This window comes from Protopterus annectens, chromosome 13.part0, assembly GCF_019279795.1.
Source record: "Protopterus annectens isolate FY-2018-M chromosome 13.part0, PAN1.0, whole genome shotgun sequence".
In the NCBI taxonomy this organism is placed as follows: domain Eukaryota; kingdom Metazoa; phylum Chordata; order Ceratodontiformes; family Protopteridae; genus Protopterus; species Protopterus annectens.
The window spans coordinates 12,744,500-12,764,028 of NC_056747.1; the positions used below are offsets into that span (position 1 = coordinate 12,744,500).

The following is a 19,529-nucleotide window of genomic DNA, read 5'->3' on the forward strand; positions in this document are numbered from 1 at the left end:
TACCCTCTAATCACGTACCTAGTGCTCTTATATTCAAAGAGTTTCTTTCACAAGCTGTGATGGTACTCACTAATCACTTACCTAGTGCTCTTATATTGGAAGAGCTTCTCTCACGAGCTGTGATGGTACTCGCTAATCACTCACCTAGTGCTCTTATATTCCAAGAGCTTCTCTCACAGGCAGTGATGGTACTCGCTAATCATTTACCTAGTGCTCTTATATTCCAAGAGCTTCTCTCACAAGCTGTGATGGTACTCGCTAATCACTTACCTAGTGCTTTTATATTCCAAGAGCTTCTCTCATAAGCTGTTTGAGCACTCACTAATCACTTACCTAGTGCTCTTATATTCCAAGAGCTTCTCTCACGAGCTGTGATGGTACTCGCTAATCACTTACCTAGTGCTTTTATATTCCAAGAGCTTCTCTCACAAGTTGTGATGGTAGTCACTAATCAATTACCTAGTACTCTTATATTCCAAGAGCTTCTCTCACGAGCTGTGATGGTACTCGCTAATCACTTACCTAGTGCTCATATATTCCAAGAGCTTCTCTCATGAGCTGTGATAGTATTCACTAATCACTTACCTAGTGCTCTTATATTCCAAGAACTTCTCTCACGAGCTGTGATGGTACTCACTAATCACTTACCTAGTGCTCTTATATTCCAAGAGCTTCTCTCACGAGCTGTGATGGTACTCACTAATCACTTACCTAGTGCTCTTATATTCCAAGAGCTTCTCTCACAAGCTGTGATGGTACTCACTAATCACTTACCTAGTGCTCTTATATTCCAAGAGCTTCTCTCACAAGCTGTGATGGTACTCACTAATCACTTACCTAGTGCTCTTATATTCCAAAAGCTTCTCTCACAGGCAGTGATGGTACTCACTAATCACTTACCTAGTGCTCTTATATTCCAAGAGCTTCTCTCACAAGCTGAGATGGTACTCACTAATCACTTACCTAGTGCTCTTATATTCCAAGAGCTTCTCTCACGAGCTGTGATGGTACTCAGTAATCACTTACCTAGTGCTCTTATATTCCAAGAGCTTCTCTCACAAGCTGTGATGGCACTCACTAATCACTTACCTAGTGCTCTTATATTCCAAGAGCTTCTTTCACGAGCTGTGATGGTACTCACTAATCACTTACCTAGTGCTCTTATATTCCAAGAGCTTCTCTCACGAGCTGTGATGGTAGTCACTAATCACTTACCTAGTTCTCTTATATTCCAAGAGCTTCTCTCATGAGCTGTGATGGTACTCACTAATCACTTACCTAGTGCTCTTATATTCCAAGAGCTTATCTCACGAGCTGTGATGGTACTCACTAATCACTTACCTAGTGCTCTTATATTCCAAGAGCTTCTCGCACAAGCTGTGATGGCACTCACTAATCACTTACCTAGTGCTCTTATATTCCAATAGCTTATCTCACGAGCTGTGATGGTACTTGCTAATCACTTACCTAGTGCTCTTATATTCCAAGAGCTTCTCTCATGAGCTGTGTGAGTACTCACTAATCACTTACCTAGTGCTCTTATATTCCAAGAGCTTATCTCACGAGCTGTGATGGTAGTCACTAATCACTTACCTAGTTCTCTTATATTCCAAGAGCTTCTCTCATGAGCTGTGATGGTACTCACTAATCACTTACCTAGTGCTCTTATATTCCAAGAGCTTATCTCACGAGCTGTGATGGTACTCACTAATCACTTACCTAGTGCTCTTATATTCCAAGAGCTTCTCGCACAAGTTGTGATGGCACTCACTAATCACTTACCTAGTGCTCTTATATTCCAATAGCTTATCTCACGAGCTGTGATGGTACTTGCTAATCACTTACCTAGTGCTCTTATATTCCAAGAGCTTCTCTCATGAGCTGTGTGAGTACTCACTAATCACTTACCTAGTGCTCTTATATTCCAAGAGCTTCTCTCACAAGCTGTGATGGTACTCACTAATCACTTACCTAGTGCTCTTATATTCCAAGAGCTTCTCTCATGAGCTGTGATGGTACTCGCTAATCACTTACCTAGTGCTTTTGTATTCCAAGAGCTTCTCTCACAAGCTGTGATGGTACTCACTAATCACTTACCTAGTGCTCTTATATTCCAAGAGTTTCTCTCACGAGCTGTGATGGTACTCGCTAATCACTTACCTAGTGCTCTTATATTCCAAGAACTTCTCTCACGAGCTGTGATGGTACTCGCTAATCACTTACCTAGTGCTCTTATATTCCAAGAGCTTCTCTCACGAGCTGTGATGGTACTCACTAATCACTTACCTAGTGCTCTTATATTCCAAGAGCTTCTCTCACGAGCTGTGATGGTACTCGGTAATCACTTGCCTAGTGCTCTTATTTTCCAAGAGCTTCTCTCACAAAATGTGATGGTACTCACTAGTCACTTATCTAGTGCTCTTATATTCCAAGAGCTTCTCTCACGAGCTGTGTGGTAACTCACTAATCACTTACCTCATGCTCTTATATTCCAAGAGCTTCTCTCACAGGCAGTGATGGTACTCGCTAATCACTTACCTAGTGCTCTTATATTCCAAGAGCTTCTCTCACAAGCTGTGAAGGTACTCACTAATCACTTACCTAGTGCTCTTATATTCCAAGAGCTTCTCTCACAAGCTGTGATGGTACTCACTAATCACTTACCTAGTGCTCTTATATTCCAAGAGCTTCTCTCACAGGCTGTGATTGTACTCACTAATCACTTACCTAGTGCTCTTATATTCCAAGAGCTTCTCTCACAAGCTGTGATGGTACTCGCTAATCACTTACCTAGTGCTCTTATATTCCAAGAGCTTCTCCCACAGGCTGTGATGGTACTCGATAATCACTTACCTAGTGCTCTTAAATTCCAAGAGCTTCTCTCATGAGCTGTGATGGTACTCGCTAATCACTTACCTAGTGCTCTTATATTCCAAGAACTTCTCTCACAGGCAGTGATGGTACTCGCTAATCACTTACCTAGTGCTCTTATATTCCAAGAGCTTCTCTCACAGGCTGTGATGGTACTTGCTAATCACTTACCTAGTGCTCTTATATTCCAAGAGCTTCTCTCACAAGCTGTGATGATACTCACTAATCACTTACCTAGGGCACCTCTGGTAATGGTGAAGTCTGTTAACCAACATGAAGGCTGGCTCTTTGGTGCCTGTGTAGAAAATCACTAACTTACATCATACTGCATGCAAATCTTGCACTTTATATTTAAACAAACCATTTGTAGCTCACCTTCATGCATACCTCTCAAACTTCTTTGCTCAAGAATTTTCATTCTTGACACCAATATACAATTCCTTTTCACTTACTCTTCTGATATCACCTCAATTCCTTTTTGACATTTAGTCTATATTATTAACCTATTTTTTGCCAGTTTACATCTAGCCCCTCATCTGTTGTTGTCATCCCACTTTTTCCCATCCTCTCCTCTCGCTTACCCTCTATTTCATTTCTTGTAATTTTACTGGCCTTTGGTGTTTGTGTATTGACAGTCCATAGCTGACTTCTACCTACATTTTGGTGCATAATATTCTACAAGTTATGAAATGTTAGTTTTTTATTTGCTTGTCTGTATATGGCTGAAATGATGATTTTATACTATTTACTGTACATTCAGGAACACTGTTTGCAGTACTTAGATCACACCTAAAGTGTCATGTGATTTTATGCTACTTCCTGTACATTCAGGAACACTGTTTGCAGTACTTTGATCCCACCTAAAGTGTCATGTGATTTTATGCTACTTCCTGTACATTCAGGAACACTGTTTGCAGTACTTAGATCACACCTAAAGTGTCATGTGATTTTATGCTACTTCCTGTACATTCAGGAACACTGTTTGCAGTACTTAGATCACACCTAAAGTGTCATGTGATTTTATGCTACTTCCTGTACATTCAGGAACACTGTTTGCAGTACTTAGATCACAGTGTCATGTGCACTTTGGCAGCCTTGGAGTCAATGCTTCCGTGGCTCAGGTATTGCTTTGTCTCCTGTGGTTTGTTCTATGTGTAATGTACTGATTTTCTTTAATTTGTGCTTCTCTTTTCACTAAGTTTATGAGGACTTGGAGTTACAATATTTAGAAAATGACAATGGGCAGATGAAGACATGTTGGGGGATGTGGACCCGGAAATACTGTCTGCTTTGCAATCTTTAGGTGGAACAACATTATGCTTTATGCTGCTGTGTGCGTCTGTTATCTTTATGATGTTTTGAGTTCCAGTTTAGTGACACTCAATAGTTCATCTGGTCAACTAAACTTGGTCGACTTCTTTGAGACAGTCACCAAAGCCATGGACAAGGGGAAGATGGTGCACACTGTCTACCTTGACCTAGTTAAAGCCTTTGACACTATTCCTGACTCAGGCATAATAGATAAACCCTCCCAGCTAGGCATAAACCTGTATGTTACCAGATGGGTAGCTAGCTGGCTCACTGATAGAACCCATTCAGTTAAATCAGAAGAAGACACCTCTAATAGTAAACTCATAATGAGCAGTGTACCCCAAGGATCAGTCTTGGAGCCTCTACTGTTTGGGATATACTTTTCTGAGGTGCAAGCCAAAAGCAGTGGTCTTTGGCTGACAAAGTTTGCAGATAGCTGCAAGCTGGGTGCTGTCCTAAATTCCCTTAGTGATGTGAACATCCTCCAAGATGGACTTACCCAAGCTAATGCCTGGTGTCAGAACATGGCCTCAAACTGAATGTCAAGAAATGCATCATTATCCCATTTGGGGAAAATGTCATCCCCACTAATTATCACATTAATAACAATGTACTAAGCATGGAATCAGTAATGAAGGACTTGGGCAGCCAGGTTGATAGCAACCTGACATTTGACCACCACATTGCCTCCATTGTATGGAAGGCTTTCTACGTGGCCTACCTTATAAATAAGGGTATTTCATACAGGAACAAGGAGATCATAACATCCTTGTACTCCTCCCTTATCAGACCCATTATTGCATACAATGTCCCCTTCGGCATGTACCATGCCAAGCACATGCAGCAGTTGGAGAGACCACAGGAGTCCCTAATCAGGAAAATCCAGGGTCTTAAACACCTATCCTATACAGATAGGCTAAAAGCACTGTCCCTCTACTCAGTCTCATACAGACTGCTGAGAGGTGACCTGTGTCTGGCATACAAGGCCATTTCAGGCCCACCCTTGATGGAGTTGCTACATATCTGTAAGACAAGCTCCACTCACACAACCCACATGCAAGGCCTTAACCTTGTCTGTGACATTAATAGAACCTGTTGGCAAGATAGATTTGTGTCCCAAAGACTCCCCCATCTGTGGAATAGACTACCTCTCCATGTCAAGCGAAGTACCTCACTAGCCCTCTTTAAGAGGAACCTGGATGACTGGATGGGAAACAGAAAATATTCCCTGGGATCTCACCTGTGTCCCTGCTGGACAGTTGAAACAGGTGCTGACTTTGAGGGAACATGGGTGAAATTCTTGGCTAGGCGTATAAAGGCCTCCAGGCCAATAGCCTAGTATCATCCTATGAATCTATGAACCTATGGTGTTCTGCATGCACAGCATTGGTATATTATTGGTATATTTAAGTAACAGGGAGTGTGTGGCCCTTTCTTTGGTGTATTTAAATAACAGGGAGTGTGGGTGCTCTAGCAGAGTGTGGGGCTGCAGGGATGCTCCCTACTCAGCAAAACAAAAATTGCTTTTTATTTGCACGTTCATTGCAAAAATATCAAAGTCATTATGTTTGAAAAACAAGGCAAAAAATGCATCCCTGATCATCTAGAGCTCTAGACCTTCTGGGGACCTGGTGGCCTCACACCTCAGATTACATAAGTAAGTTTTCGTGCAGGCTTGGGCGTTGCCTTTTTTTCCTGAAGCTCACCTAGTCTAAGAATGACCCTGCCCAGTGGTGATGTGTGCAGGAAGGCATTGTAGCTTGTGAGGTGCTGGAGACAGTGTTTTTCTTTAATTTTCTTTGCAATCAAACATCGGAGGTGTGCACATAAGGTTGTTATGGCTTGAAAAGGGGACTGAGGGCAACACGGTTATCATTTCTTTAACTCTGCTCATAAAGCTTGGATATATGCAGAGAAGGTCATTGTAGCTTGTACTGGGGCTGAGAACAGTGTGGTTATTAATTTAATTTTCCTCACAAGATCATTGTATCCCTACCAGCTGCTCTTCTCCGCTCTGGTCACACCATGCATCTGAAGCCCCAACAATATCATGCTCCTTTGCTATCCTGTGGATTATGTAGATTATGGGATGTTAAAGGAGCACAAAACTCCTTAGAATAACTGTTAGGATCACATCAGCTTTCCCCATAGATTGCAACAGGTTTGAACACTGGAATACACTCCTAGTTAAATGGTGTCATAGGTGGCTGCCTAATGTACCAGATATGAACAGCAAACCTCTGTACATTTTATATTAGTTGTGTGGTTTTAGTCAAACAACTTATTAAATGCCACAAATAGGGTGGTGACTGGCTGTTTCACAATGTGAGTTCTGTCATCTCTACACATATAGCAGATTTGAAACTGTTTTACCATTAAAAATATTAATTATTAAGTTAAGTTTGCAACAGCCATTGACACGTCTGACTTTGATGCATCTTCGGAAAAAATATATCATCAGAACATTAGATCTTTGTTAGTAAAGTTACCTGGGAAATCTTTTTCTAACTTAAATCTAAGCCAAAACCAGACATTGTTAAATCTCCATTATTCCATCAGCTTTGGGAGGGCCTGGCAGCTGCTTACTGTAACATTTTTTTTAAAGAAACAAAGTCAGTTCTCTGTTGCCATAATAAGGACCCATTTCATTTTAAGTTTGAGTGAGACTGCCCCTGTGGTGTCCCAGGAGACCCATTTTCATTGTTTAATGATTTTCGTAAGGGCTGCTGCATGAATATACGAGTCAATAGTTTACCCTTAAATGATATTTCTAAGTCTATTAAAAGACCAGTTTCCATAAAGGGTGTGTTGAGGGGAAAGCCAGCCCAAATGTTTTACAGGTCAAGCAACTTTTCTTCAAATTGAGTCCAGTAGCAGATATCTGTGCTTTCATATTCCAAGAATCAGCGTTTTTAGATGTTCGGATAGGGTGTACCTCTGAAAACATACTGGAGTGTCAACAGACAGTATAGATGTTTTGGTACAATACTCTCCTGAAGAAAATTCCAATGAGGACAAAATGACACTGATCAGAGGTACAGAATATATGAGACTTCTGTGTTACAATAAGACCTGCAAATGATTTGTGCCTATCGCAGTAGTGATTTGGGAGTGCATATAACATGTGCTGGAGAATATTTTATATGCTGTAGCTAAACAGTCTTCTTCTGTGGTCCCCCTTGTCTGCATCCACAGCGAGTATTGCATACATTCTGAGGGGGAAGACATGCTGAAGACGCACAGCTTCCTGCAGTCCAGTCTTGATGCAGTGCCACAACTGGGCTTATGCTTAAGAGCTAGACATGAGCTCTGGATATGAATGGTAGTTTCATTACCTATCTATCCTGAGGCCTCCTGGGTAATCACGGGGATCCTATGTCACCCCATGTCACCCTGTGTCAGTAAGGAGATTGGTTCATTATTAAGTGAAACGCAAAGTCACAGTTAGTCACAAAACCAAGAAATTAGATAATTCCACAGTAAAAGACCACCGACCAATGAAGTATACTGAAAACTGTCTTTAATAGACGTGACAAAGATGAAAAAACGAACAGCAATCCAAATAAAATCGAGCGCTTTCGCCTGGTTAATACCAGGCTTTATCAAGATGCATGTTAAGAAACCCCAATGCTTTATATAGTCATTTGCTGTTCACCTGACCTGTAATTAATTGGAACAACATATTTAATCAATTATATTCTTAAAGGTATCTTGAAGTAAAAAGCTTATACTAAAACCTAGTATACGAACAATATCTGTAACATACAATATGTTAAAATGCATATAACTCAAAGTAATTTATGTTCATGTACTAATAAGGTATAATTATTAAAATATTATTAAAAAACCTTAAAATTCATACTCAAAATAAAACATCTTAAATATTCCTGTGAAAAACTAACTCCACATTCACATATACCATAAAGTGGAAGTGCAGAATAAATACAGCTTATAACAATTATAAATTATTAATAATTAATAATTACATATGCAATAAATGTAATGCAGTAAACTGTAATATTGTGCAAATATGCATATATAAAAACATTGTTGCTATAATCTAGCCCTTCTAATTTTTAGTACACTACTAATGCTAATATTATCAGTGAGCCCTGGGGGCCTTGTGACATTTAACTTTAATTGCCACAACAGTTCTTTGTATTCCAGTGATGTTTCCCAGTCGCCCCCTCTTGGGTTCTGTATTGCTTGTTCTAAAACCATAAATTTAACTGCATGTTTGGACATTTTAAGGAGTGCTTATAAAAGGCATTAGTTTATTTCTCTTTTCCAACATCATACAAATGCTCATAAATTCTTTTCCTCAAAGACCTCTCAGTTTCATCAATGTAAAAACTGAGACATTGGGTACATATTCCGAGGTAAACCACTCCTTTAGTCCCACAGTTGTTATGTCCTGTTGATTTAACTTTAAAATTCCTTGAGGCAATATGCAAGCTGTTGTCATTAATTATATATGAACATTGCTTGCATGCCCCACATTTGTATGTACCTAATCTAGGGTTAGATTGTGTGTGACTCGTGTGAAGCTGCCTTTCAAATAATCCCTTAAGGGTAACGTTCCTCCTGTTCACAAATTTGGGTTTGTCAGATACTAGCTCATTGAGGTCTTCCTGTAATGTTAAAACTGGCCAGTACCTTGACACTATTTTTTCAACTTGTAGTGAGTCCTTACTAAAGGTTTGTATAAATACATTATGTGTCTCAAATTGGGCCTCTTGTTGTACATGACTGCTCTTCTCTGCACCTAAACCCAGTAGAGGAAAATATTTACTTCTTCTATTAGTTATAACCTCTTCTGCTACATTATTAACAAGGTGCGTAGGGTAACCTCTTTCTAAAAATAAATTAAAAAAAAAATACATTTCTTGAGTAAATAGTTGTTCTGTACTGCACATCCTGGATGCCCTAATAAACTGTCCCTTTAGTATACCTTTTTTCTGATGAAAAGGATGCCCACTATCAAAATGAAGGTAGGAGTTAGAGACTTCTGTGTTACAATAAGACCTGCAAATGATTTGTACCTATCGCAGTAGTGATTTGGGAGTGCATATAACATGTGCTGGAGAATATTTTATATGCTGTAGTTAAACAGTCTTCTTCTGTGGTCCCCCTTGTCTGCATCCACAGCGAGTATTGCATACATTCTGAGGGGGAAGACATGCTGAAGACGCACAGCTTCCTGCAGTCCAGTCTTGATGCAGTGCCACAACTGGGATTATGCTTAAGAGCTAGACATGAGCTCTGGATATGAATGGTAGTTTCATTACCTATCTATCCTGAGGCCTCCTGGGTAATCACGGGGATCCTATGTCACCCCATGTCACCCTGTGTCAGTAAGGAGATTGGTTCATTATTAAGTGACCTACATATTCACAGTGTGAGGATCATATGCAATTTCATATTACCCCATGTCATTAAAGAAACAGGTTCATTATTAAGTGTCCTACATACTTACAGCCTGGGAATCCTATGTAGCCTATGTTACCCCATGTAATTAAGGAAACCGATTCATTGTTAAATGAGCTACATATTCCCACTCTGGGAATCCTATGTATCTCATTTTACCCCATATCATTAAAGATGCACATTTGTTAAGTGACCTATATAGTCACAGTCTGGGGATTATATGATGCCCAATGTTACCCCCTGTCATTAAGGAAACAGGTTAATTATTAAATGACCTACATATTCACAGTGTGCAGAGAATATGCTATTTCATTTTACCCCATGTCGTTAAGGAAACAGGTTCATTGTTAAGTGATCTATATATTGTCAGTCTTGGAATCATATGCTACCCCACGTTACCCCATGACTTTAAGGAAACAGGTTTGTTTTAAGTGACCTACATGTCTATCTAACTGGGAAGCCTGATGTATGAGTGATTAGGTAAAGCAGTGAGAAAGATCTTGCTTGAGCTGCTGAGTTATTTTAATCCAAGATGTGAATTGAAATATGAGATATTAAGGGTGGGTTCTCCTTCATGCACTAAAGCAGGCAGGCATGGATATTCATGAAAGACTTACACATCCGAACATTTCAAGATGTTGAAACACTGAGAAAGATCTACTTTTGCTAACTATCTAAGGCATCACTTTGGCCACTGCTCATCACAGATGCTCTTCAACATAGCAGCCCAGGCCATCAGTTCAATTTGCAGGACAAATACTTAGTCTTCTGTCTTCAAGAAATAACATGATATTGGTAACATTCTAAGATAAAGGGGGTGTCATCCAAGTAAATTTTTTGTAGAGGATGCATTCAGACTGCTTACAAAACACTCAGCTGCTTATCATACAGGAACATCTTAGATGGTGATAACCAAAGGATTTGTGACCCTTTCATAGCCATCTCACTGCAGCATGCCATCATTGTCTCTCCTACATCCACAGCATTTCCAGAGACATTTATTTTATTGTAGTTCATGTTTCTTACCTGGGGTACCCTAATTGGACGGTTATCCTTTTCAATGAAGATCTGAGAAAAGCTCCCATACAGAAAATCAGTTTAAGTAGTAAGTGACCACAGAATAAATGTATAAAAGAGTAAGTGATCACATAATAAACATATAAAAGAGTAAGTGACCACATAATAAAAGTATAAAACAGTAAGTGACCACAGAATAAACATAGAAAAGAGTAAGTGACCACAATATAAACATATAAAGGAGTAAGTGACCACAGAATAAACATATAAAGTAGTAAGTGACCACAGAATAAATGTATAAAAGAGTAAGTGACCACAGAATAAACCTATAAAAGAGTAAGTGACCACAGAATAAACATATAAAGGAGTAAGTGACCACAGAATAAACATATAAAGGAGTAAGTGACCACAGAATAAACATATAAAGAAGTAAGTGACCACAGAATAAACATATAAAGAAGTAACTCACCACAGAATAAACATATAAAAAGTAAGTGACCACAAAATAAATGTATAAAAGAGTAAGTAAGTGACCACAGAATAAACATATAAAGGAGTAAGTGACCACAGAATAAACATATAAAGGAGTAAGTGACCACAGAATAAATGTATAAAAGAGTAAGTGACCACAGAATAAACATATAAAGGAGTAAGTGACCACAGAATAAACATATAAAGGAGTAAGTGACCACAGAATAAACATATAAAGGAGTAAGTGACCACAGAATAAACACATAAAGGAGTAAGTGACCACAGAATAAACATATAAAGGAGTAAGTGACCACAGAATAAACATATAAAGGAGTAAGTGACCACAGAATAAATGTATAAAAGAGTAAGTGACCACAGAATAAACATATAAAGGAGTAAGTGACCACAGAATAAACATATAAAGGAGTAAGTGACCACAGAATAAACATATAAAGGAGTAAGTGACCACAGAATAAACATATAAAGGAGTAAGTGACCACAGAATAAATGTATAAAAGAGTAAGTGACCACAGAATAAACATATAAAGGAGTAAGTGACCACAGAATAAATGTAAAAGAGTAAGTGACCACAGAATAAATATATAAAGGAGTAAGTGACCACAGAATAAACACATAACAAAGTAAGTGACCACAAAATAAACATATAAAGGAGTAAGTGATCACAGAATAAACATATAAAGGAGTAAGTGACCACAGAATAAATGTATAAAGGAGTAAGTGACCACAGAATAAACATATAAAGGAGTAAGTGACCACAGAATAAACATATAAAGGAGTAAGTGACCACAGAATAAACACATAAAGGAGTAAGTGACCACAGAATAAACATATAAAGGAGTAAGTGACCACAGAATAAACACATAAAGGAGTAAGTGACCACAGAATAAACATATAAAGGAGTAAGTGACCACAGAATAAACATATAAAGGAGTAAGTGACCACAGAATAAATGTATAAAGGAGTAAGTGACCACAGAATAAACATATAAAGGAGTAAGTGACCACAGAATAAACATATAAAGGAGTAAGTGACCACTGAATAATTGTATAAAGGAGTAAGTGACCACAGAATAAACATATAAAGGAGTAAGTGACCACAGAATAAACATATAAAGAAGTGACCACAGAATAAACATATAAAGGAGTAAGTGACCACAGAATAAATGTATAAAAAAGTAAGTGACCACAGAATAAACATATAAAGGAGAAAGTGACCACAGAATACATTTATAAAGGAGTAAGTGACCACAGAATAAATGTATAAAGGAGTAAGTGACCACAGAATAAACATATAAAGGAGTAAGTGACCACAGAATAAACATATAAAGGAGTAAGTGACCACAGAATAAATGTATAAAGGAGTAAGTGACCACAGAATAAACATATAAAGGAGTAAGTGACCACAGAATAAATGTATAAAAGAGTAAGTGACCACAGAATAAACATATAAAGGAGTAAGTGACCACAGAATAAACATATAAAGGAGTAAGTGACCACAGAATAAACACATAAAGGAGTAAGTGACCACAGAATAAACATATAAAGGAGTAAGTGACCACAGAATAAATGTATAAAGGAGTAAGTGACCACAGAATAAACATATAAAGGAGTAAGTGACCACAGAATAAACATATAAAGGAGTAAGTGACCACAGAATAAACATATAAAGAAGTAAGTGACCACAGAATAAACATATAAAGGAGTAAGTGACCACAGAATAAACACATAAAGGAGTAAGTGACCACAGAATAAACATATAAAGGAGTAAGTGACCACAGAATAAACATATAAAGGAGTAAGTGACCACAGAATAAACATATAAAGGAGTAAGTGACCACAGAATAAATGTATAAAAGAGTAAGTGACCACAGAATAAACATATAAAGGAGTAAGTGACCACAGAATAAACATATAAAGGAGTAAGTGACCACAGAATAAACATATAAAGGAGTAAGTGACCACAGAATAAACATATAAAGGAGTAAGTGACCACAGAATAAACATATAAAGGAGTAAGTGACCACAGAATAAACACATAAAGGAGTAAGTGACCACAGAATAAACATATAAAGGAGTAAGTGACCACAGAATAAATGTATAAAAGAGTAAGTGACCACAGAATAAACATATAAAGGAGTAAGTGACCACAGAATAAACATATAAAGGAGTAAGTGACCACAGAATAAATGTATAAAAGAGTAAGTGACCACAGAATAAACATATAAAGGAGTAAGTGACCACAGAATAAACATATAAAGGAGTAGGTGACCACAGAACATATAAAGGAATAAGTGACCACAGAATAAACACATAAAAGAGTAAGTGATCACAGAATAAACATATAATGGAGTAAGTGACCACAGAATAAACATATAAAGGAGTAAGTGACCACAGAATAAACATATAAAGGAGTAAGTGACCACAGAATAAACATATAAAGGAGTAAGTGACCACAGAATAAATGTATAAAGGAGTAAGTGACCACAGAATAAACATATAAAGGAGTAAGTGACCACAGAATAAACATATAAAGGAGTAAGTGACCACAGAATAAATGTATAAAGGAGTAAGTGACCACAGAATAAACATATAAAGGAGAAAGTGACCACAGAATACATGTATAAAGGAGTAAGTGACCACAGAATAAACATATAAAGGAGTAAGTGACCACAGAATAAACATATAAAGGAGTAATTGACCACAGAATAAACATATAAAGGAGTAAGTGACCACAGAATAAACATATAAAGGAGTAAGTGACCACAGAATAAACATATAAAGGAGTAAGTGACCACAGAATAAACATATAAAGGAGTAAGTGACCACAGAATAAATGTATAAAGGAGTAAGTGACCACAGAATAAACATATAAAGAAGTAAGTGACCACAGAATAAATATATAAAGGAGTAAGTGACCAGAGAATAAGCACATAAAGGAGTAAGTGACCACAGAATAAACATATAAAGGAGTAAGTGACCAGAGAAAAAACATATAAAGGAGTAAGTGACCACAGAATTGTTGTATAAAGGAGTACGTGACCACAGAATAAACATATAAAGAAGTAAGTGACCACAGAATAAACATATAAAGGAGTAAGTGACCACAGAATAAATGTATAAAGGAGTAAGTGTTCACAGAATAAACACATAAAGGAGTAAGTGACCACATAATAAACATATAAAGGAGTAAGGGTCCACAGAATAAACATATAAAGGAGTAAGTGACCACAGAATAAACACATAAAGGAGTAAGTGACCACAGAATAAACACATAAAGGAGTAAGTGACCACAGAATAAACATATAAAGGAGTAAGTGACCACAGAATAAATGTATAAAGGAGTAAGTGACCACAGAATAAATGTATAAAAGAGTACGTGACCACAGAATAAACATATAAAGGAGTAAGTGACCACAGAATAAACACATAAAGGAGTAAGTGACCACAGAATAAACATATAAAGGAGTAAGTGACCACAGAATAAACATATAAAGGAGTAAGTGACCACAGAATAAAAATATAAAGAAGTGACCACAGAATAAACATATAAAAGAGTAAGTGACCACAGAATAAACACATAAAGGAGTAAGTGACCACAGAATAAACATATAAAGGAGTAAGTGACCACAGAATAAACACATAAAGGAGTAAGTGACCACAGAATAAACATATAAAGGAGTAAGTGACCACAGAATAAACATATAAAGGAGTAAGTGACCACAGAATAAACATATAAAGGAGTAAGTGACCACAGAATAAACATATAAAGGAGTAAGTGACCACAGAATAAACATATAAAGGAGTAAGTGACCACAGAATAAACATATAAAGGAGTAAGTGACCACAGAATAAACATATAAAGGAGTAAGTGACCACAGAATAAATGTATAAAAGAGTAAGTGACCACAGAATAAACATATAAAGAAGTAAGTGACCACAGAATAAACATATAAAGGAGTAATTGACCACAGAATAAACACATAAAGGAGTAAGTGACCACAGAATAAACATATAAAGGAGTAAGTGACCAGAGAAAAAACATATAAAGGAGTAAGTGACCACAGAATAAACATATAAAGGAGTAAGTGACCACAGAATAAACATATAAAGGAGTAAGTGACCACAGAATAAATGTATAAAGGAGTAAGTGACCACAGAATAAACATATAAAGGAGTAAGTGACCACAGAATAAACATATAAAGGAGTTAGTGACCACAGAATAAATGTATAAAGGAGTAAGGGACCACAGAATAAACATATAAAGGAGTAGGTGACCACAGAATTAACATATAAAGGAGTACGTGACCACAGAATAAACATATAAAGAAGTAACCACAGAATAAACATATAAAGGAATAAGTGACCACAGAATAAACACATAAAGGAGTAAGTGACCACAGAATAAACATATAAAGGAGTAAGTGACCACAGAATAAATGTATAAAAGAATAAGTGACCACAGAATAAACATATAAAGGAGTATGTGACCACAGAATAAACATATAAAGGAGTAAGTGACCACAGAATAAACACATAAAGGAGTAAGTGACCACAGAATAAACATATAAAGGAGTAAGTGACCACAGAATAAACATATAAAGGAGTAAGTGACCACAGAATAAACATAAAGGAGTAAGTGACCACAGAATAAACATATAAAGGAGTAAGTGACCACAGAATAAATGTATAAAAAAGTAAGTGACCACAGAATAAACATATAAAGGAGAAAGTGACCACAGAATAAACACATAAAGGAGTAAGTGACCACAGAATAAACATATAAAGGAGTAAGTGACCACAGAATAAACATATAAAGGAGTAAGTGACCACAGAATAAACATATAAAGGAGTAAGTGACCACAGAATAAACATATAAAGGAGTAAGTGACCACAGAATAAACATATAAAGAAGTAAGTGACCACAGAATAAACATATAAAGGAGTAATTGACCACAGAATAAACACATAAAGGAGTAAGTGACCACAGAATAAACATATAAAGGAGTAAGTGACCAGAGAAAAAAAATATAAAGGAGTAAGTGACCACAGAATAATTATATAAAGGAGTACGTGACCACAGAATAAACATATAAAGGAGTAAGTGACCACAGAATAAACATATAAAGGAGTAAGTGACCACAGAATAAATGTATAAAGGAGTAAGTGTTCACAGAATAAACACATAAAGGAGTAAGTGACCACATAATAAACATATAAAGGAGTAAGTGACCACAGAATAAACATATAAAGGAGTAAGTGACCACAGAATAAACATATAAAGGAGTAAGTGACCACAGAATAAACACATAAAGGAGTAAGTGACCACAGAATAAACATATAAAGGAGTAAGTGACCACAGAATAAACATATAAAGGAGTAAGTGACCACAGAATAAATGTATAAAAGAGTAAGTGACCACAGAATAAACATATAAAGGAGTAAGTGACCACAGAATAAACACATAAAGGAGTAAGTGACCACAGAATAAACATATAAAGGAGTAAGTGACCACAGAATAAACACATGAAGGAGTAAGTGACCACAGAATAAAATAAAAAGGAGTAAGTGACCACAGAAAACACATAAAGGAGTAAGTGACCACAGAATAAACATATAAAGGAGTAAGTGACCACAGAATAAACATATAAAGGAGTAAGTGAACACAGAATAAAAATAAAGGAATAAGTGACCACATAATAAACATATAAAGGAGTACATGACCACAGAATAAACATATAAAGGAGTAAGTGCCCACAGAATAAACATATAAAAAAGTAAGTGACCACAGAATAAACATATAAAGGAGTAAGTGACCACAGAATAAACATATAAAGGAGTAAGTGACCACAGAATAAACATATAAAGGAGTAAGTGACCACAGAATAAATGTATAAAGGAGTAAGTGACCACAGAATAAACATATAAAGGAGTAAGTGACCACAGAATAAACATATAAAGGAGTAAGTGACCACAGAATAAATGTATAAAAGAGTAAGTGACCACAGAATAAACATATAAAGGAGTAAGTGACCACAGAATAAACATATAAAGGAGTAAGTGACCACAGAATAAACATATAAAGGAGTAAGTGACCACAGAATAAACATATAAAGGAGTAAGTGACCACAGAATAAATGTATAAAGGAGTAAGTGACCACAGAATAAACATATAAAGGAGTAAGTGACCACAGAATAAACATATAAAGGAGTAAGTGACCACAGAATAAGCACATAAAGGAGTAAGTGACCACAGAATAAACATATAAAGGAGTAAGTGACCAGAGAAAAAACATATAAAGGAGTAAGTGACCACAGAATAAACATATAAAGGAGTAAGTGACCACAGAATAAACATATAAAGGAGTAAGTGACCACAGAATAAACATATAAAGGAGTAAGTGACCACAGAATAAACATATAAAGAAGTAAGTGACCACAGAATAAACATATAAAGAAGTATGTGACCACAGAATAAATGTATAAAGGAGTAAGTGACCACAGAATAACCATATAAAGGAGTATGTCACCACAGAATAAACATATAAAGGAGTAAGTGACCACAGAATAAACATATAAAGGAGTAAGTGACCACAGAATAAACATATAAAGGAGTAAGTGACCACAGAATAAATGTATAAAGGAGTAAGTGACCACAGAATAAACATATAAAGGAGTAAGTGACCACAGAATAAATATATAAAGGAGTAAGTGACCACAGAATTGTTGTATAAAGGAGTACGTGACCACAGAATAAACATATAAAGAAGTAAGTGACCACAGAATAAACATATAAAGGAGTAAGTGACCACAGAATAAATGTATAAAGGAGTAAGTGACCACAGAATAAACATATAAAGGAGTAAGTGACCACAGAATAAACATATAAAGGAGTAAGTGACCACAGAATAAACATATAAAGGAGTAAGTGACCACAGAATAAACATATAAAGGAGTAAGTGACCACAGAATAAACATATAAAGGAGTAAGTGACCACAGAATAAATGTATAAAAGAGTAAGTGACCACAGAATAAACACATAAAGGAGTAAGTGACCACAGAATAAACATATAAAGGAGTAAGCAACCACAGAATAAATGTATAAAAGAGTAAGTGACCACAGAATAAAAATATAAAGAAGTGACCACAGAATAAACATATAAAGGAGTAAGTGACCACAGAATAAACACATAAAGGAGTAAGTGACCACAGAATAAACATATAAAGAAGTACGTGACCACAGAATAAATGTATAAAGGAGTAAGTGACCACAGAATAACCATATAAAGGAGTATGTCACCACAGAATAAACATATAAAGGAGTAAGTGACCACAGAATAACCATATAAAGGAGTATGTCACCACAGAATAAACATATAAAGGAGTAAGTGACCACATCATAATTGTATAAAGGAGTAAGTGACCACAGAATAAACATATAAAGGAGTAAGTGACCACAGAATAAACATATAAAGGAGTAAGTGACCACAGAATAAATGTATAAAGGAGTAAGTGACCACAGAATAAACATATAAAGGAGTAAGTGACCACAGAATAAACATATAAAGAAGTGACCACAGAATAAACATATAAAGGAGTAAGTCACCACAGAATAAATGTATAAAAGAGTAAGTGACCACAGAATAAACATATAAAGGAGTAAGTGACCACAGAATAAACATATAAAGGAGTAAGTGACCACAGAATAAATGTATAAAGGAGTAAGTGACCACAGAATAAACATATAAAGGAGTAAGTGACCACAGAATAAACATATAAAGGAGTAAGTGACCACAGAATAAACATATAAAGGAGTAAGTGACCACAGAATAAACATATAAAGGAGTAAGTGACCACAGAATAAACATATAAAGGAGTAAGTGACCACAGAATAAACATATAAAGGAGTAAGTGACCACAGAATAAACATATAAAGGAGTAAGTGACCACAGAATAAACATATAAAGGAGTAAGTGACCACAGAATAAACATATAAAGGAGTAAGTGACCACAGAATAAACACATAAAGGAGTAAGTGACCACAGAATAAACATATAAAGAAGTAAGTGACCACAGAATAAATGTATAAAGGAGTAAGTGACCACAGAATAAACATATAAAGGAGTAAGTGACCACAGAATAAACATATAAAGGAGTAAGTGACCACAGAATAAACATATAAAGGAGTAAGTGACCACAGAATAAACATATAAAGGAGTAAGTGACCACAGAATAAACATATAAAGGAGTAAGTGACCACAGAATAAATGTATAAAAGAGTAAGTGACCACAGAATAAACATATAAAGGAGTAAGTGACCACAGAATAAACATACAAAGGAGTAAGTGACCACAGAATAAATATATAAAGAAGTAAGTGACCACAGCATAAACATATAAAGGAGTAAGTGACC

General features: G+C 36.3%; 1 protein-coding gene across 1 annotated transcript in view; it reads left to right on the forward strand.

Annotated features, from left to right (window-relative positions):
- LOC122817548 overlaps positions 1-19,529 on the forward strand; it is a 490,005-nt gene that overhangs the window by 306,906 nt on the left and 163,570 nt on the right. The gene's annotated exons all lie outside the window — the stretch shown is intronic.